Source organism: Desmodus rotundus, chromosome 13, assembly GCF_022682495.2.
Source record: "Desmodus rotundus isolate HL8 chromosome 13, HLdesRot8A.1, whole genome shotgun sequence".
Lineage (NCBI taxonomy): Eukaryota > Metazoa > Chordata > Mammalia > Chiroptera > Phyllostomidae > Desmodus > Desmodus rotundus.
The window spans coordinates 7,044,409-7,065,950 of record NC_071399.1 but is presented as its reverse complement, the minus strand read 5'-3'; the positions used below and the strand labels follow the sequence as shown (position 1 = coordinate 7,065,950).

At 43.3% G+C, this 21,542-nt stretch overlaps 1 protein-coding gene across 4 annotated transcripts in view; it reads right to left on the bottom strand.

Annotated features, from left to right (window-relative positions):
* The window catches only part of TENM3 (teneurin transmembrane protein 3), a 620,275-nt gene that overhangs the window by 435,435 nt on the left and 163,298 nt on the right, over positions 1–21,542 (bottom strand). The window lies entirely within an intron of this gene.

Sequence of the window (21,542 nt, the reverse complement as noted above, 5' to 3'; positions counted from 1 at the left end):
GCAAACAGGAGGCAGCAGCCGAGGCCTGTCTGATTTCACGTCTGTAGCGGGAGAGGACCTGGAACATGAGGACCTTCCTCCCCAGCACCCCTGCTGGCACCCCCTCCTTCACCGGCTCACCAATTCCTCTCACCACTCAGCGGCACTCAGAGAGACTGCATGCTCCGGCCTTCCATTTCCCCAGTGCCCACCGTCCCTAGGACTTCCGCATGGGTACTTGTGAAAACAATCATTTCCCTTTCACTTTTCCTTCCTCCATGTTATTTGCTGTTCTAGCCCCTGCAGATGTCTGAACCCGCTTCAGGATCCAACAGTCAGAGCTGTGACTGGTGCCTCAGAGCTCTGGTTTGCTGTCCACAGAGGACCGGCTGCAGTCCAACACAAAACCGCCGTGTGTTTACACACGCGAAGTAACGATCATCTCTCAGGCCTGTAAAAACACTAGCATTACCAGACTTTCTCCATTTCAAGATCTCTGCATTCATATTGTGCAGAGGCAGTAAAATGTGAATTTAGTCACCGTCTCTGTGGAGTTAATTAAATAGCTGGTGACATTTTAATAAAATTTCCCAGTTAAACCCTTTCCACTCATTCAGTTGTGCCATTTCATTATCACGAATACCGTGAAGCTGCACGATTATCAGGTAGGGCACCTAATTGCTGTAAAGAATGCGGGTCTTCATTTCTTTCTTTCTGTTCTTAATCGATTTTCAGAGAGAGACAGAGACAGAGAGAGACATGGATTAGTTGTTCCACTCACTGATGCACTCATTGGCTGATTCTTGCACATGCCCTGACCAGGGTTCGAACCTGCAACCTTGGCACATTGGGATGAAGCTCTAACCAACCGAGCTACCCTGCCGGGTAGTTTTTCATTTCTTATCTACATGCATATCAATCACCAGGAAGCAGTGTTCAGGTCTCCCCTTTCCTTCTCTTAACAGGGATGCACTGATTCCAGAATAATAGCAGGTGGTTTGCTTGTGACGTTGGCAATTTTTATTCAGAAAAGGATTAAGTGATTCGAGCAACTTGGGGATCCTCAAAATCAACTGTGGGCCTTTTTCAGGCCATAGGGGAACGCACGGACAGGGAGTTACACTGCATGACATGCCCTACGTAACATGCGGTTACTCGTAGAGATGCGGATCCACGGGCCGCACCAGCATGCCCACGCCTTACCACTGGGTGTGTGCGAACACCAGCCAAGCTATCCCGTGGGGAGTGCCGCCAACCCTGACAGGTCTGCTCCTGCTGTGGCCATCTCAAAGACAAATCTATGCGAGAGGTCTTCAAAGCTAAAATTACGTTCTCTTACTTTCCCACCCTCTCTGATAAATTAAAAAACAACCCATCATTCTTTAAAAGTAACTTTGTTATTTGAAAGCCTAAAAGTTTAGAGTTAAGTCCCATGAATACACTGTATAACTGAAAAAAGAAAAAAAACAACCTAGGTAGAAACACTGGGTCATTCTATTTGGTAGGCGAGGAGATGAGCACTTCCATGTCACCTGGCTAGGGCGTGATAGCAGAATGCGGGGAGAGCTGTCAGCTCTAAAAGTCATAATTCTCTGAAGGGCGATGTGTATTTTAGTGTGGAAGTTCTGGAAGGTTTTGTTATAAAAATGCTCAGATTTTTACAACCACAACTTATTAGCTTGCAATACTGAATGCCCAGATCAGTGCCTAAAACTTCAGTACACATGTAATACATATTTATTGAATAAATAAGTAACTATCCTAAGAGTACATCAATTAAGCTCTAGATAATACATTTTATTTACTATTTCCTGGCATTAGGATAACCGTTATGCTCCAGTAACCTATAATTTTTTTAGAGTTACCAATATTATATTTTGAGATCAGCAATTTGATGTACTTTTCTATGTTGTAGATAATATGTAAGAATAATTCACCATTTGTCAGTGAAAGCTACACCTACCTGAAGAGTAATGTGTGGATAAGAAACAACCTTTACTTGAAAAGTATGACTTTTTTGAATAGAACCACCAGAGTTAGGGGTAAACTCTCAAAAACAAGCAAACAAAAGTATTTCTTAAAAGCCAGTATTATAGACCACCCCCCCGATTATAGGAGGTCTGTCCAGAAGGTACCCAGCCAAGCAATATGAAAACTAGAGATATTTATTGAAGAAGATACAAGACACAAGGAACACAGTATGAAGAACAATGATGCTTCAGTCCCCATCAAAGAAGGCACCTTGGGACCTCACACAGTTCTCCAAGCATCTCTTCTACTGTTCAAAACACTCTGCAAAACCCTTTGCTGGAATCGTCATCAGTTGCCCTATCATATTTTCCTGAATCTCATCAATGTGTGAAATCTCTTCCCTTTCAAAGGTTATTTTAGTTTTGGGAAAAGCTAGACATTGCAGGGTGCTAAATCTGGGCTGTAGGGGAGCTGAGTCACCTGGGTGATTTGATGTTTCACAAAAAAACTCTGCATGAGACATGATGCATGAGTGGGTGCGTTGTCATGATGAAGCTGCCAATTGCTGTGGCCTTTTCATCATATTGCATCTCTCAATAGACGAAGAACATTGAGGTAGTACTCCTCATTAATTGTTTGGTCTGGAGGGGTGTACTCGTGATGGACAGCACCTTCCCAATCAAAATCACAGTTAACATGATCTTGACCTTGCTGCGACTTTGCCACACCTTCTTCAGACGTGGAGAACCTGGCGACTTCCGTTGGGACGACTGGGCCTTTGTTTCCAGGTCATAGCCTTAGACCCACCATTCATCTATTGTTATGACCTTCTTGAGGAAATCTGATTCATCGGTAAGCAGTTTGAATGAAGTCATTAGCACCTGCAGCACAATGTTCCTTCTGCTCTGGGAGCAGAGGCTGCAGCAGGAATTTTGCCACAATACATTTCATGCCAAGATCCTGCATCAAAATTTTGGACACGGTAGTTTTTGGAATCCCCAGATCAGCTTCCAGTTCTCACACCGTCAGTCGCTGATCTTTGCTGACTGCAGCCCGTAAACGTTCAACATTCTCAGGTGTTCTGCTTGTTGCAGGCCTTCCAGAATGTGGATCACTTCCAACAGATTCCCAACCACCTTTGAATCATTTGTGCCACACTGTTATTTGTGCTGAACTCATTTCCTGGTCCCCCAAATCCTACTGAGTCATCTGAATAGTTTCCTTGGAGGAATGTTCAAGCTTAATGCCAAATTCGATGCAGATTTGTTGCTCTACTCAGTCGGTCATTTCGAATGTGATGGCCACACAGTACACATGCTCACTCAACAGCTTCTACCACCCCCAATGACTAGTACAGTGAAGTCATCATTGTTCACACATGCTCATTGCAGTCCACTCTCCTTGGTTGCCAGGTTACATCATGCCGTGCAAACCATTCTCATTATATTAACAATGGCTGGACTTTTTCTGGACAGACCTATAACATCTTAATATTATTTAGCAAGCAATACATTTATTATATTACATTATCAAGTTGGCTATGTGAAGCTGTGTTTTAATATCACATGCCTGCTCTTTTTCATATTACCAGTCGACATAGTAGAAAAAGGAACTCTTAGAACAACTTTCTTAAAATGGTTATAAAATACCTGTTAAAATCTGCAAATGGTCCCTGAGGTGTTCCATAACTTATCTGTGGAAAGCAAACACCACCGTCAGACCTGACTACCTAATCCTATAAACAGGACCCTGGAATCAGAAAACTCCCATCAACACACAGGCACCTCCTCGCTCTTGCTTAGCTGCACTTCTCCCGAGATTTCTTTGCCACCTTCCAGCTTAGGGTACCACTGGAATGGGAAACATAAAACTAGCTTTATGGACAGAGTGCTGCCCTATCTAATTACTGAAGCATTAAGAAGCTATTTGTTATTCTCCAAAACAAATTCAAAGCCAACCAGACAAAAAGTACGGCACTGCAAAGACAGACTTTTCGAGGGGAACGGGAGGCGAGTCAGTGTTTCAACGCCGAGTTTCTGGAGCCATTTCCAAACAACCAACGCTTTGTCCTCTGCTGACTGATGTTTATGTAACAAATGCTGGCTGAAAAGAGAGGAGGGTGGGTTTCTTTGTGAGAGCTACCTCTCAAAAATCCGGACATTAGTTCAATAGGTAGTCACATGGCCTATTATTACTAAGAAAAGATTTTGTAAAATGGTTGTGAAACTCAAAAATTTGCTTTTACACAGGGGGACTGAATAGTCTACTGCTACCAGTGACCAGCTGAAGCTCAGAAAGTAATGGGAATAGCTTATTCTGACTTCTTACATAACAGTACTTCTTTCTTTGAATTGCAAATTAGCCCTTGGCCAGTTTTCTTTTTTTTTCTTTTTCTTCCTTTTCTTTTCTTTCTTTCTTCCCCTCCCCCCCCCCGTATTTCTGAGGGGGAAAACGGCTTTCCCGCACTTACTGAGCAGTTGAAGCTATGCGTTTCTTGGGAACCTAAATGGAAAATGCCGTGAGCCTTTGTACTGACACTGTTCTTTTGGCCCAACTGTAAGATACAAAAATTGAATCTGCTTTCCCCATGAGGATTCCTTTTGGATATACACTACTAATTGTCTAATGAAGGCATTATAAATCACTTAAAATTTTTCATATAAGGTACACGGTGACATTTAGCAAACAATATATGTGCCATGAAATTCATCAATAAGTTCAAAAACCAGAATACATGCAGTAGTATTTCATTTAAATTTCAAAAAACACATGTACATATATGTTTGTAAATATACAGGAAGAACTGGAAGCATATATTGTACACTCTATATATTATGTATATGTTATACCTTTATAGGCTATATATTTTATAATGTATAAGTACATATTATACAATGTGTACATTTATTCTTTATATATTTATATTACATACTCCTGAATTCTGCAAATATTTTACCATGAGGATATTGTCATATGCTGCTCATATTGTAGTAAAACAGTAAAGTTGGCAGTAAAATTCATTGGTGGGTGGAGGGGTGAAGTCCATACAATGTAAACGGAAAAGCTTTGTTCCTTTCCCACTAGAAGCAGCACCATGCCAGGTTTGGGGACCAGATGAATAGTTCGAATCTCAACTCTGTCACATAAGAGTTTTGTGACTTTATGCAATTATATGTTTTCTCAGGATCTATTTCTCATCAGGAAAATGATGCTAGAAACACCTGTCCCCAAGGCTGCACTCACACGCGAGCGTCCCCATAGGAAATGCAGGACTATTCCTATGGGTCTTGCAGCAGGAGTCCCTTTCTTTCTGCCACCAGCTACGACCCAACCCATGTTTCTGCAAGTTCCTTAAAGCCACAGAAATGTGTTCTTGGGCAGTGTCAGGGTGTAGTACACTGTGTCCTCTACATAGTCCCTTCTGTCACTGCAAAGACCGCATTCTCCAGACTCACTCCTGTTGGGGTCCTTTTCGCAACAGACTCATTCTTTTAAAGACCTTACTGGCCCGGTCCCCTCCAAACGGTCACTATCCACAGTGTCCTTGAAGGTTGCAGGGCAATGACACAGGGGTGCCTTCCATCGCACCACCGTGGAACTTGCAAAAATACACGGAGGTAGACAACATACACACGCAACATTCGAACGCAGGCACTACCAACTGTTAATCCAACGTTCTCAAAGTTTGGTGCCCGATCCACACAGCCCGGGAACTTGTTGGAAATGTACATTCTTGAGCCCCAGTCCAGATTCAATATATTCGAGTCTGAAGGGGGAACCCACAGGCTTGACCAGCCCTGCGGGCGACTGCATCTCACACTGATGTGTGAGAACCGCCGCTAAATGGAGCAAGCAGCCCTTATGCCTCATGGCAGTCGTAAACTGCCAAGTAGCCCTGCATACGTCGGAAACTTTTTGGACACCATTTCTTCTCCAAGGGAGCTTGGTGTGAAGCCAAGAGAAGAAAATGGCACTTGGGGGGTATGGTGGGTAATATATGTAGTATACACAAACATATATACACACATATCTATTTTTATTTATTTTTAAAGCGGCGTTTGAAGAAAGAAAAGAGGAAGCTAAAAATACTAATCCAACAGAATTTGGCCCACAACTATTTCCATTTAATTTGATTCAATTTGGCTTCATGTTGGGCTATATTACAAATGGAAACACTCCAACCACATCTAAAATCTTGTTCTATATGGAAACGAGAATACCAAAATTCATAAGAACTTTAAAATGAAACCTGAAATAAAATCTATAATTGCATTGCTATGGTTTTTCTTTAGACAAGTGAATCAAAGACCGAAGACCACTTTATAAGAGAAGAGCAGAAAAGCAAGATTGCAGATTACACCACCAACTCTTAAAAACTGGTGTTGAGAGTCTTCATGGGCAATATATGACCATTTGAGAGGTAAAAGATCTTAAGGAACAGATGACAGGGCTTCCAATTTAAAGTTTTATCTACACGATACAGCAGTAAGTGTACAGTCAAACATTTTTAACTATGAGCACATGGAGTTTGCATCGTGCTCATCGGCTTCAGTATACAGTTGGGCACTTTTGTTAGTTCAAAAGAACATCCTTAAATTATCGACCTGTTCCTGAGTAGCACACTCTCTGCCACTCACACTTTATGAGGAAACAGCCCCATACTCGTAGGCTGAAATGGCACCCATCGCATATTAGAATTTGACTCATTCTTCTTTCTAGTTATGGCCAACGGAGGAAAAGTCAATTATCTCATGCATTTTATTCCTATAACTTTGGGGTTGGAATAATTTGGAATTATCAAAACAACCTCAAGGAGCCCTGGAGGGAAGAAGCCTTGGTTTGCCCATCCCCTGCTGGACACTTGGGACCTACCCGTGTGTCTGGGTGATGGTGCAGAGTGGACAGGGCCCTGTGTCAGCGTCCCAGAGGGCTCAGTGTGCCTTCAGTGGGCATTTCAGGAACTCCCGCTTTGTAACAGAGTAAATTAAGTCACAGAGTGGTGTATAGCAGTTCCCACCTACCCGCAGGGAACGCACTCTAAAGCCCCATATATGCCTGAAGCCATGGATGGACTTTTCCCTGTACATGCACACTCCTTACAGCTTCTCTTGGGCACATGCAAATGGCCAGTGTCGCTACCCTTGGACTTCGGGACCATTATTAAGTAAAATAAGGGGGACTTGAACGAACGCACTGCATTTCTGTGCCGGTCGATCTGATCACTGTGAGCGCTGAGTGACTAACAGGCGAGGCGCCTTCAGCGTAGAGACAGATGTGGGACAAAAAGACAAGTCACACCCCAATGTGGCGGGCAGGAAGGGGAATTACTATAAAACTTGTATTGTTTTACCAGCTGAGATTTCCTCACATTACGCACAAAAGCGAGCCATTTAAAACTCAGGAATCATTTATTTCTGGGATGTTTCATTTTATATTTTCAGACGCCAGCTGACCGCGGGTAAGTGAAACTGGGGTGAGCAAAAGCTCTGGGATGGGGAGACTGTGGAACAAAAAACTAGGGAGAAAGATCACGGGGGGGGGGGGGCGGTAAAGGGATGGGAGAGTCAAGACATGGTGCAGCGAAGGCTAAACATACCGGACACTTTTAGAAGACAACCTTTCAGTATCTCGGTCTCATCATTTAGGGAGAAAGATGGTAACAAGGAAAAGCCCAGATTTCAGAATCGCTGTGAAAGAGCGCATGGGATCACTCTAATCCACAGGTCTCATCTCTCCCACAAATAGCTAACCCCACCCCTGCTAGGCCGTGTAGCCTCCAAGGGACAATCTCTCTGGCTTCCGCTTGTCACAGGGCCACGCTCACTCTATCCCTTGGAAGACGTGTTCCGTCCCAGCAAGTTACAGCAGCTCCACACTGATCCCTGAACCAGACCCAGCGCTGCCGAGGGGAGAGCCCCCGCTCAGTGCTGGCGTAAGATGCAGGCCATGCTGGAGGCACAAACTTTCTACTGAAAAGTAAAAAGAATGTAAAATTCGCAGCAGGTTTGGATTTAATTTCTTTTCTAATACCATGCTGCCTGAGCAAACGGAAAGGTGGGACAGGCCCTTAGTGAAGATAGGCCCTAGGTGAATTTCCTTCTAATAATAATAATCTCTTTTCTTCCATTGTTGCTCAGCTTTCTTCCTAAACACAGTCGATGATCTTTAGGATTCAACGTTGGAAAATGTTTATGACCTGTGTGCTTTGGGGGTACATTATGATTTTAGAGCTCCTACAGATTCAAACCGTCTGAGGAGATTTCCCCAATAAAGGAGACCTTGATATGGCAAACATGCAAAAGGGGGAAGCCGACAGATCCCGGGGGGCTGTCATCCCTGCCAAATAACACAAAAATGGAGCTGGAGAATTGAAATCATAGACAAGTCCTTAAGTATAGGGTAAAAACTGGTTCCTTTGTCTTCCATTCAGATTTGAGATTGTTCCCAATTTTGAGAAAGTATTCAATCATATCAGTTTTAAAGTTAGCCAAGTGTCATGTCAATAAAAATGCTTTCTTTCAGAAAAAAAGTTACTCTTTGCTATAAACTGTATTTTTTTTTTAATGCCACTTACTGGGTTTGTGACATCTACTATCTCAATTTAGAGGCAAATGTCAGGTCATCTTCAATCACTCTTTTAAGTATTAACTTTGTTTAAACAGAAGAGATTAGATAATGGTGATTAATCTTAAGAGTTTGCTTCAATTTGAGAAGATAACATCATTACGTTTCAGAGAGCCTGCAGATTGTGGGGGAAAGAGGAGGGAAGCCAACTTAAGAAAATAAATATTATAAAGAGAACTCAAGCCTTTTATTATCAAAGAAAATGTTTGTCTAAGATATGGAATTATGCCTTCAATATAAAGTGCCCTACTTAGCCTGAAGCCTGAGAAATTTTGAATAATCCCATCAACTTCCTGTATAATTCTGACTGGGAAGAATGGATCCACCAGAAGGCAAGGGCTTTGGGCTGTCCACATGGCAGATTAAAACCTAACCTAAACCAAGTGACACAAAAGAGATCAAAGGCTCTATTTATTTTTTAAAAATCCCTTTATCTTCGCTAAGGTGATGTGCTGTCGGGAAGCTGTATTGATGAAGAAGTAGAGCTAAGGCTTTTGATGCAGAGGAGCCGGGTCCAAACTCTTGCTCTAAAAATTGCAACGTCGGGCAAACATCTCTCCTACAGGAACCTGGGATTCCGAATCTGCCAAGCGAACTGCTGGTCGAAAATGAGAGGTGCTGTGGTTGTCTAGGACACATGGTGAAAGCTCCTGGCTCTTAACAGATACCAAGTAAATGCCACTTTGCTTCCTCTTATTAGTCAAATGGCATTTTATGTGCACAATGTCTCAACCAAAGCACTGAGCCTGAAGGTATTCCAGAGCCTTTTTATAGTAATTATGTCCATTTAAATATGCAGGGGAATTCTATGCGTAGAATAAATCTCCACCTAATAGTGATCTTGAGAAATAACAGTGGAAGGAACTCTGAAGGCCTGTGAAGAAAATCATTAGTGGAAAAATTGTCAGTTGCTCAATAAATAGAAAGTCAGTAGTTATGTTTATTGCATGCTTTACTTTAATATTCAAGAGTTTTAAGTATGCTGATTTGCCCACGGCACACTAAATCATACCATTATTCAAATATTTTTCCCTTCCGAATCTCCATGAAAGCAATTTCTAATTTCACAGCAGTATACATCATGATGCAGAGATTTTAGAAGTCTTAAAAGCTTTGCACTTCATATTTGTTTGACTTACGGGGAGCACAGAAAGAGGAAGTTGTGTCTATACTGAATTCATTAAGTTTGATCGATAAGTCTGGGCATATAACGTTATCAGCAATCACATATTTTAATTCCAATGCAGATATTCAAATTAATGTCCTGAAAGAAATAAAATAAGTCACTACAGTTGATGGATCTCATTCACAGTGACCAAGAATTTTATGTTCTATACAAGTTTTAGCTCCAAGTTTGCGGGAGTATGTTTACATGCAAGACATAAACTATGTCAGCATCTATCACGAACATGAAACAGATTTCTCCCATTGACGAAGAGAAAATGTGTGCCGTGGGGGAAAAAGCAGAGTTCTAGTGCCTACTAAACAGTGAGCCATCTTACTTGACATCTTAAATCCAGAGCTGTAAAAAGGTGAGTCTAATTATACTGGAAAAGAAGGCCCACCTAGCATGGGAAAGAGTGACAGTCGTTTCATTTTCTCCCCACACCCTTCCATTTTTATGGTAAAAGACAAGTTCCTAGGCCCTGGCTGGGGTGGCCCAGTGGATGGAGGGCTGGCCTGCAAACCAAAGGGTCCTGGTTTGATTCCCAGTCAGAGCACATGCCTGGGTTGCGGACCATGTCCCCAGTAGGGGGCGCGTGAGAGGCAACCACACATTGATGTTTCTCTCCCTCCCTTTCCCCCTCTCCAAACATAAATAAATGAATAAATCAATACATAAGGAAAGACAACTTCCTGGGCCGACTTCCTCAGTGGAAGGGCTCCGCAGGCACGTGTACTGTGAAGAAGCATTTGTCATCTCATTGGCTGCCTTCAGCAGTCAGGCGTCTGTCTGTAGGGACAGGGTTCTTCCTCTGCTATGCTCACCACTGCACCTCAGCCCCTCAAATACTACCTGGCCCAGAGCAGCCTAGGAAATATTTGTTGGACTAATGAAGGAAAATCATGGTATCCTTTGTAATCCATTTGATGCTTATGCCATGTTTAAATTACATTCTTACAGACTGAGTCTCAGCCAATTCCCCAAACCAAAGCTCTATATATACAAGGTTATTTCAGGTACTGGGTACACTTAACTATCTACTTAAGTGATCCAACTTACTATATCTACGTTAAATAAAAACACCACATGTCATCACTTCTCAATGGAGATCAGAATAATTGGTGCTACACATTTGAAGAATCACCTTAAAGAATCTACTGAAATAATGTCTTTGATCAATGTACAGTAGAGTACATGTCAACATTTTAAATACTCTGAATTATGAAACTTGTCTAAGAATTCAATGTGTTTTTCTTTGACATTAAGGCTAGACTACTGAAATTAAACCTTTAAAAAAACCCACAGTATTCATAAAAGCAATTTTTAACTGACATTGAATGAATAAAATAATGTCATAATTTGTTTAATATGTGCTTGGTTATCAGCCTAAAGGCAATTCAAAGTAATACATTTCAGATCAACTTTCAAACCCACAATTAATGACCAAATTATCAGAAAATCCCCTGTAACTTATATAATATTTTCTGTTATTGCTAAACAGCAATGATGTTATTATACTTAGTGGTTTAGGAAAACTTGGAAGAGTTTGCATCAGATGGCTTTTATGGTGCATTTGCTATAGTTCAAGATGTTATTTTTTGACTTCCCACCAAAATTAATTATTTTTTTTCAAATCAACTTTTAATTGTTAAAAATAATTCAGATTTTATGCACACCACAGAATTACAAAATGCTAGAATTGGATGCCACATAGGTCAATCCTTGGACAAATGGCTGCTGCATTATTTTTTTTTCAATTGTTCATTTTATTAGCGAACACTTCCTAAGCCTCTACCTATAACGACTGTGCTAGAGTGACAATACGCGTGCATAAAACATAGTCGCTGGCAAATGCTCAGACATTTCTCTTGTCTGTCTACCCCGAAGTCCTCCCCGTTGAAGGTAACGCTCTCCAGTTCCATTTGCTGTTTCCAGTATCACCTCAGAAAACAACACCTCGCCATTCTGAGTTCGCCTTCACGTGCTGAGTCACTGAAGCACCCCAGGCTGCATCAGCACCGTGAAGGCCACCCTCTGCCCTTCCCAGCACCAGCTCTATCCCAGCGGACAATTTCTGATCTTAAAAAACACGGTTTGTTCAACCTGGGAGTCTTCCCATGGCTTCTCATGTGGCAAGTTCCTTCCTCTCCTTCAGTCTTCAGTGTACAAACCAACCCCACACAGGCATCCCTCGTGAACCTCACTAAAGCACCTGCTCCTCAAGCCCACCACACTCCCCGATGCCTCTGCTTTATTTTCAGCTTAATATGTACCACTGTCCAAACCGACCCTGTTGATTTGTTTACTTATTAATTGGCAGTTTCATCCCTGGGAGGAAGTTCACTGCCGTGCTGCCTGAGCCTAGAACATTGCAGGGCACGTGGAAGGGGCGAGGGAGGCAGGACCCATGTCACTGGGTTTTTATCAATATGGCCAGGATCACACAAGCACAACCTGGTGGTCAGACTGTCCAAGGTGGGCCCAACCGTTCAAGGCCCATAGGAGGGTATCTTTTTCCCACGTGGATGAGGCACGTTCCTATGTGATACGGGCCGTGAGGTTGCATTTTAGAGGGAGGAGGGGATCGTTGGAGGCAGCCCAATGTTCTAGGTCTATTCTGATGCTCCGTCCAATACTGTTCTCTTTACCTGCTTCCCGTCAGCGACAACTTCGACAACCATACCACATACCTGGAAAACAAAGGCATTTCCACCTCACGTGCTCTTTCCTACGCTAGGCAACAGGTGCGGTGTCTGCTGATGCAGACAGTGACTAACCGTATCTAACATGCTCTTCCGGCGGCGCTGGGTGGACGGTAACATGGATCTGACCAGGGGCGCCGTTTTGATTTTCTCTCTCCTGTTCCCTCCTCCTCCTCCTTTCCCTCCTCTTATTCTAACTCTTTCCCTCCCTATGCGTTGGGGCAGCTGATGGTGGTTGTAAACCCCCTGAGACCACTTCTGGGAGCCTCATCTCGGGCCCATACATGAAACGAGAAACACATTCAATCCATAGCCGCCACCTGTTGGTACAGCCGCTACTGCCTCGGTGTGCCCCATGCAAGACGGGTTAGCTGTTAGGGTAGGTGCTGCTCCCCGTCGAACCAAGGAGCAGATGCAAGGGACAAAGTCACTGATAAGCACAGTGAAATGTCATTTGGTACTGAATAGAAATTAGGAATTGCTTTCCCCAAATTCTTAGATTTATTAACTACCACGAATCTATACAATCAATAAGGACAGTTATTATTCTATTGGTTTTACTGATTAGTGATGGAAAAGTTAAGATGCCAGCTCAGAGTCCTAATGCAAATTCATTGTTGATATAATTACATCCTTTGACCCCTCTCACCCAGGGAGGGCTGGCCCCAGAATGAAGTAAGGGCTCTGCCCTGTGGCCATGCCCCTCATTGGCATCCTGGGCTGTCTATTTCCAGCAGACTCCAGCAGGAGCCACGGCTGTCCCATTAACCTACCGAGTCTGACTGACAGCTGGGCGGAGAGACAAGGGACCACGGTCGCTACACAGAGAAATAAGTTGGGCCACTGCACTGCCTTCACTTTGAAGATGTCACAGAATTTAGAGAAAAGTGCTACATGCTGGAGAAGCGATGAAGAATCAAAACAAAATTAATGACCTCAATAGACAGCTGTGACTTACACGGGGACCACCTGAAAAGCAGCCTGTGCCACAAACGAACAACAACAGAGAAATGAAGATCGGGTACACTGCTGTGCACTTGCTCTTGCGCTTTTCTGAATGAAGCTGGACGATGTCTCGTCACGAGACGGCGAGATGGTGAGGTCAATTGTGTCCGGTCCTCGACACCATTTTTAGGTACAGAGGCCACTGATTCAGTAAACTCACCCACTGCCCCATTCCAGGTAAACGGGGAATGATTTCAGCATGTCACAGACTGCCAATAGCCCCATAGAAATGGACATTTGCTCATTAAACAAACAATAGCATTTCCTTTTTTCTGTTTTCTTTACACTGTACTGAAGTATTTGCATCATTTCCCAAATGCTTGAAATGTTATACAATTTAAGGGCATTAAAGGTATTTATTGGTTATAGAAAGCAGACATGAAAGTAGAAAGAAATTCTGGAAATTTAATTTTGGGAAGAAACTCAAAGTGCTCATCAATTTAATTGGAGTGTAACATCAAGTGTAATTAATAAAGTCCAGTAGGATTTCATTTGCAAGAAAACATATTCATGTGAGAGATAAAGTGATATTTGCAACCGCTCACCAAACCGTGAAGTAGTAAGGGTTTCCTGCCCAGTTCATATGCTGTCCGGCTGCACAGGAATTTGTCTTCTCTACATTTGTGACTTACCGTGGGAAATACATAAGCCTGTGACGGGCACAGTGGCCTTGCTGGACCGCTGGAGGAAGGACACTGGGAAGGCGGAAGTCCATGTCTCCCCCTCAGAGTCTACTTTCCATCAGTCTAGGAGTCAGGCCGATTGCCAGGGCTTACATGTTTTGCCTCCCAGAATGGAAAGCGAACAGAACACTAGCTGATCCAGAGGCCACATACATAAATGTATTCAAACATAAGGAACGGTGACTCGCGTGTCTCCCAATCTCCAATTAAACCCTTCTAATGAGTAGCTGTGAATTGTTCCAGCATGGATAGCCAGTTCAAACAATTCCATTTGTCAAGATAATACAATTTTTAAAAGTTAAGTCAGCCCAGAGAAAACCAGTTCAAATTGTTGTTTTGATCGTCCTGCCCAGCACAATGCTTTGACACCCTTGGCCGTATATTATACCAGAAGAGAGAAATGATTTCATTCTTGAAAGGCCTTTGAATTTGCACATGGAGAAGATACTCAGTCACGAGTGGCCTGCTGTCTTTGATGACCTTATCTAAGTTCTGGAACCTCAGCAATAAAAAGAAAAAACAATACTGGAAGGCAACAGGCATATTTTTAAAATTATTTTGCTGATGTGAATATCGACTTTACATTTTACATAAGGAACCGTGACTTGCTGAATTAATGAACAGTATCCTTGATGTCCATGCTACTTGAAATATCCTAAACAGCTCCTTTCCTTATCTTCTGTGTCCTAACACCACCCGAGTTTCTCCCCTACACCTCAGTCTCCTCTACAGCCTTGCCTTGACCTCCCCAGCATTATAATTGTTCAAGATTCCACCCTTGCCTCTTCTCATCCTCTCCTCTGACTCTGGATATTGTTATCCACACCCTCAATTCCCACCTTTTCACAGATGACTCAGCAACACATCCTGAGTTTATCCTTAGCTCAGACTTCTCCTCCAAGCTCCAGCCCGATCTTAAGGCCTACACGTTCTTGGACATTTGAAAGACATCTCCAACTCACCTATGTGAAGTTGCAGGTGAAGCCTCCCACCACACAGCCTACGTGGAGAGTTTCCTGTCTCAGGGGATGATACCAGCATCTGGTTACACAAGTCAGAAACCTTGGGGTTATCTTGGTTACCTCCCTCTCCCACCACTTGCCACTTCCTATACATCATCAATGCTCATCAATTTTATCATCTAAATATTTCTTCCATCAGCCACTTTTCTTAATCTCAGATAATTACTACCTAAACACAAGCCCTGTCATCTCTCGCCTGGACAACTGGAGTAGGAGCTCAGGGTAAGTTTTAGAAAACACGGCCAGGCAGGAGAACCAAGAGAGCTTTAAGAAGTCAAACCGATGGAAAGGGTGTATGACCAACCATGGGAAACAGATTGGGGCTGAAAAGAAGCCACTGGGTTTATGAATTAGGAGGTGACTGATGGTCTCGGAGAGTCATTTCAGGAGACAGGTGCAGGTGGAGGTGAAACAGGATGAGGAGTGAGGGGCAAATGCAGCGGTCCAATAAAAACGATTTTCTCTGGACTGTTGCTATGAAGGGGATGGGACAGCTGTCTTAGGAGGAGGCAGAGTTGAAGGTTTTTTTTTTTAGAGACAGGTGAAGGGAGGGAGAAAGAGAGGGAGAGAAACATCAACATGCCACTGATACACTGATCAGTTGCTTCTTGCATTCAATCCAGCTGGGGACCTGGCCTGCAACCCAGTCATGTGCCCTGACTGGGAATTGAACTGGCGACCTTTTGGTTCACAGGCCGGCACTCAATCCACTGAGTCACACCAGCCAGGGTGGAAGGTATGTTTTTAAAACGATGCTTGAGACTTGTGCATTTTATAACCTGACTGGGAAAAGGAAGCTACTGAAAATCTGAGAGTTGGGGAAGACTTAACAGAGCAAGGATCCAGAGGAGGCAGCAGGAGTCCCATCCAGGGCACTGGGAGATGGGAAAACTACACAGCAGAAGAATGGGTGAAGAAAGGTCTTTTTTGGTAAAGAGAGGAGAAACAGATGGAGTCTATATGCAGTGACCTCTCATTTCTTAGTGAATTAGAAGGAGGCATTATCAGAAATGGGAAAGAAAGCTGTTACAAGACATCCAAGGTTCTGGATAATTATTCGAGCCGACAAATATTTATTGAGTGTCTACAATGAGCTGAGCACTGGGTAGCAGACAGAGAGAAGTCGCCACTCTTCTCGTGAAGATTCCAATGGTCCAGGGGGTGAGATTTAAGCCAGCACCTGGATTCAGTCACCAAGGAGGGGCAAACTGAGGGAACTCACTGTGAGGAAAGAACATTTCAAAGCAGATGTCCAAAGCCTCAAAGAGCACAGCGATGCTCTTGAGGTTGTACATGATGACAGAAAGCGGGCTTCACAAAAGGAAATACTGAATGAAGCCGGTAGAAGAATCGTGTCAAAGAGGCGGAGACATTGCATTACTGTCCCCAGAGGCCAAATGTGAGGCAACACCATTGGGTTTGCTTTCAAAGCCATGGGATGTGGTATTCACAAAACAAATAGGCAACAAGTAGGCTCCGGAGGTGCATTCTGCACGAGGTAGTCACTCTACCTCCACTGAAGGCTCCATGGGCGCAGAGGGAAACCCAGGACACTGCGGCCTGGGGCTGTCCCAAAGGGAGGCACCCTGCTCTCTCCCTCCTTCCCTGCACTCATAGGCCCAGACCTGCAGGGAGAGGTGCTAGGATCTGTTAGAAGCCACCCACCTGTTCCAAGTCCGCCTAAGACACCGTTCAGAAGAGCAGAGGCATTTTCACTCGGAGATCAGTGGCCAATGACATCCAGTCTACATGTCCCCTCTTACCTCTAACCCTGACATCACAGCTTCAGCATTCATGCAGCATCTCAGGGGCCCAAAGGGGCTTGGGATCAAAGGGAGTCAGAACAGGATTAATCCAGATAAGACAGAGGTTATGGTGATAGGAGGTAGAAAATATTTAAAGAATGAGGCCCATGTGCGCCTGCATCTCTCAGATGAACACAGCTTTCTCCTACTTCCACTGCGACTTCTGGCATCTCAGTTGACCTCAGCTGACGTTCTCGACATGACAGGCCTGACACAGGCGGCCTATTTATAGTGCCAGACGTGCAGTCAGTGACAGACTGTATCTGAAGGGACTCCCGCTCTGGAACTGCTTGGTAGCTGTGGCCGGCCAGGGCCTTGTTCAATGATGAGTTTAAGGCCGGGGCCAACATCCTTTTCGTTTTCCCACAGAAGTTCTTTCACCGAAGACAGCAGCAAAGCAAGAAATACTACTCTACTTTACTTCGGTTTAAACTATTGTTTCTCCAACCATTTTAATTAATCTTGGTTTGTGAAATTTCTTCTGAATCTATTTCCCTGAGAAGTTTAATTTTAGAAAGCCAAAATGTGCCAAGCAATCTGAAATTAATTACCCTATTTTTACACTTGGAAAACAGCAAACTATTCATCAGTTTTGGTTTTTCTTTATAATCAGAACGTGTAATGATTTTTTTCCATTAAAGCCTTTTCATGATTATTTGGGATATAATATTACTCTAAGCTACAAACATCAGTTACTGTGTTCCTTCCTCCTTATTTCATTTGGAGTGTCAGCAACGCTATTTACTTCCTCCACCGACTCTGCCTCTGTTTGGTTTTAAATCTTTTCTATCTAATTTTCAACTAGATCTCATTCCAGGAGAAAATCCCACAAGTAAATCTTTTGTTTATTTTTTTCCGCAAGATAAACTTAACTCTTAAGGAGGTCACTTATTCATATGACATAACTACCAAAGTTTTTGCAGCATAGAAAAATGTTAGATTGTAGTATTGTAATAAACTTTTGCCAAGTTTTAGACACTAATAAAATATAACTCACTAGTAATGGAAAGAACTCAACAGATTGGACACTGAAAGGGGCAGCAGCTGTAATATTACACAATGCTATAATCAAGATTTTGAAAAACTCCACACATCTTAGAGGATTCCCAGATAATTTTTTTTACAGAAAAAACATTTATCTAGAAGAAATTGCTGTTCAAAAAGTATGATCACAGCCCTTTATCTCTGTCTCTCTTTTCTCTTGTTTGTTTCTGGCCTAAAAAGACTCAGATATTAGTATGAACCACTAGAGTAGGTAAGTGAGTAAAAAAGAGGAGGGACCCCAAACACTAATTGAAAAGAACATCAGCACCCCCTGTACATTGCAGCATTATTTACTTCTCCAAGTTCTGGAAGCAGCCCAAGTGTCCATGAGCAGATGAGCAGATGAGTAGATAAACAACTATGGGACACTTACACGATGGAATACTACACGGCTGTAAAAAAGAAGAAAATTTTACCCTATGTGACAGCGTGGATGGCCCTGAAGAGCATTACACCAAGTGAAATAAGCCAGTCAGAGGAAGACAGGTACCATATAATATCAGTTATATGTGGAATCTAATGACCAAAATAAACTAACAAACAAAATAGAGACAGACCCATAGACAGAGAGCAGGCTGACGGCTAAGGTAGGGGAGGGTGGATAGGGGGTGGAGAGATCAAGCAAAAAGGAAAAAGGACTCGTGGACACAGACAACAGTGTGGGGATTGCAGGGGGAGGGGGCAAAAGGGGGATAACTGGTAATGGAAAAAATACAATAAAAAGGATATGAAATTTTTAAAAGGGGGAAATCACACGTTTACATTTTTTAAAAAACAATAATTTAAAAATACTTGTCATCATCATTTTCTAAAATTATCATAGTTTAAAGTTACAAATAAAAAGATGATTCAGTACTCACACATAAGTCTCCATTATATACCAGCAACAATGGAAACATACATTCACTTATTCATTCATTTAATACCTAGTGACTGAGTGCCACTGTCAGCTGGTCACTGACCTAGGCCCTAAGAGACTCAGTAGAGAGGGACTCAGTTCAATGAGGGGGAACACATACAAATTCAGCGTGGGGAGAAAATAAAGGTAAGGGGACAGTGGCCGCTGATGGGGCAGGACCCTGAGAACTGCATTTGAGCTGAGACCTAAAAGGCTATGGGACATTGGGTGAGAATGTTGCAGTCCAAAGGAAGAGGAATCACAAAGATCCTGAGGAAGGCATCAGCTTGCCTTGATCTAGTTCTTAAAATTCCTCCTCCAACAGTTTTTGGAGAACTCTGGGGAAGTCATTTTGCTATGGAACCCTGTATGGCTAGGGAGAATTTGGGACTCCCCTGGCCCCAAACTCCCATTGTGAGGATAACGCAGCTAAGAAACAGGGAAGGGAAGAGCATTGTGTATAATTTAGGACCTTGGAACTGGGTCTTCCTTGCCACATTCATTAATTTATTTGCTTATTCATTTCCCCAACTTATTTAGGAGTAGCACTATTCACCAAGCCACCTATAGCTTATGGTATGGAAAACAAAAGAAACCGATATATCCCAATAGTAATAACTAGTATTTCCAGACATTTCTGCCATTTCTTGGGCTGACTGCCATAGGCCAGACTTGGAAATTTTCCAAGATCCCTTTGGAAGTCAAGTGCAGGCCCACAATCTCTTACGTGTACTCAAAAACCTGGAGAGCCCTGGAAACAGAACGAAGGGTACTCACGGACCACACAACCCCTGGACTGCCTTACATTCTTCATCTCACGCAGTCTGAATATCGTGAGTTTTACAGAAGACAGGTTCGTATGCGTAATTGTCGAATGTGGCCCTGGATTTAATTCATGGAATTATATAATAGATAATACGTCCATCATATTACTTTTTTCAAACCTGGGAATCCTGGAGGTTGAATGAGTTTTGGCTACAGAATTCTACAAGGATCCACGGGGCTTGAGAGTGCACCCAGAACACGTAGCGAGGTCCACGGGGGCCGCCGCCACTTTCTGTATGACTATTAAGTGGCACTGCTTCATGCTCGGATGCTCGTGGATGTCCGTTACAATTTGAAACGCATCTGGATGCCGTGTTTGACTTCATCACAAAGGTTTCTACTTCCTCCCAAAACAACCTTGTTAAAATGTTTTCACATATAAATGGTTTAGCACAAACATCTGACATGCAAATTTCACATAGAATTTCTTAAAGAAGACAACAGGAAAAGGAAGTTTGCATGGCCCGTTGTAAAATGCCATGAGAGAGAAGTAATTGCCTATGGGTAAACACACCATGAAAGGACATCAGGCATTTCACATAGCTGAAGTAAGTGTTGATGAGAATTCATTTCAAATGTCACGAATAGGCAGATGGTCCGTTTAACCAAACGAATTAGAGTTCGTCGCTTCTTATCAGCCGCACTGATTCAGGGGCAGTGAGAGTAACTGTGGGTGGATTTGCAGGCAACCATCCATCAGGAGGCATTCCTTCCCCCATGTTGTTCCAGAATGTTCATTCTGGAAATGTGATGTCTCATTCAGGGCAAAGCACGAAGGATTAGCTAGCCATACATCACGTGTTTGGTATCTTTAAACAACAGCTACAACATCTCAGCATATTTTGGGGCATGGAGAAAACAGTAGATAACGTTGAAGTTTGTAGTGAGTTTAAAGGGATTCTGCCATTGTTTTTCCCTTTGCTAAACTCACAAATGGTCCCTGACTAGGATCTATTAATGCAATGAGCCAAGGCAGATGCAAATTTCATCATGTCACTTGCCTATCTTCTCTCTGCCCAGGGGATAAAGTTCCCCTAAAAGTGAGCTTCACAAGGATAGAGAATGTTGTACACGGTTCAGTCCTCAGGGACTAGAGCAGTGCCTGCAGGTAACAGGTGTTCAACGATTCCTTCTTGAAGGTTCAGCCCAGAGTTAGCTCTCGCTGCCTTTTCCCTGCCTCATGATGCGGCCCTACCCATCTCCCATTCCTTAAACATCTCTCTCGTGACCCATTTCCCTCTTCATCGATCAGGGTTTACCCTGTGTCAGTCACCGAGGTTGTCCTTGAAACCTGTCACCAGGTTAACTTCCTGTGTTACCATTTAGTCTTGACCTTCCCTTCTGAAATATCCATGACATTTGCAATTGCTTATTCAATATCTGATTTCCCTGCGAACTGTAAGCTGACTGAGGCTAGGGACCAGGAATGCCTTGCCCTCCCGTCTCTCAGCACACAGCAGGCACTCAGTAAACATGTGCTGAATGAGTTCACTCTCCTTCCCAGCACCTGGGTGTGGTGAGCTCACTGCGGTAAGTGTTCTGTGTGTTTGCCGTGAGAGATGGCTGCTGTGTGTGGTGGTGGTGGGGGGGGGGGGCTCTGCTCCAGCACAGCCACCCCTGTGTGCAAGCTCACTCTCTGTCACTGTGATCCCAAACCCTGGAGCCCATGGAGAGCGGGTCCCTCACTCTTCAGAAGCTGCAAAACCTCCGCATTCAGAACCTGTTTATGAGTCACTAGACCACTTCTCTCTTCATTAACACTGGCCATGTGCATGTTCCAGTCTACCATGAGGAAGGCAGGTTTTTGCTGCAAGGGTCA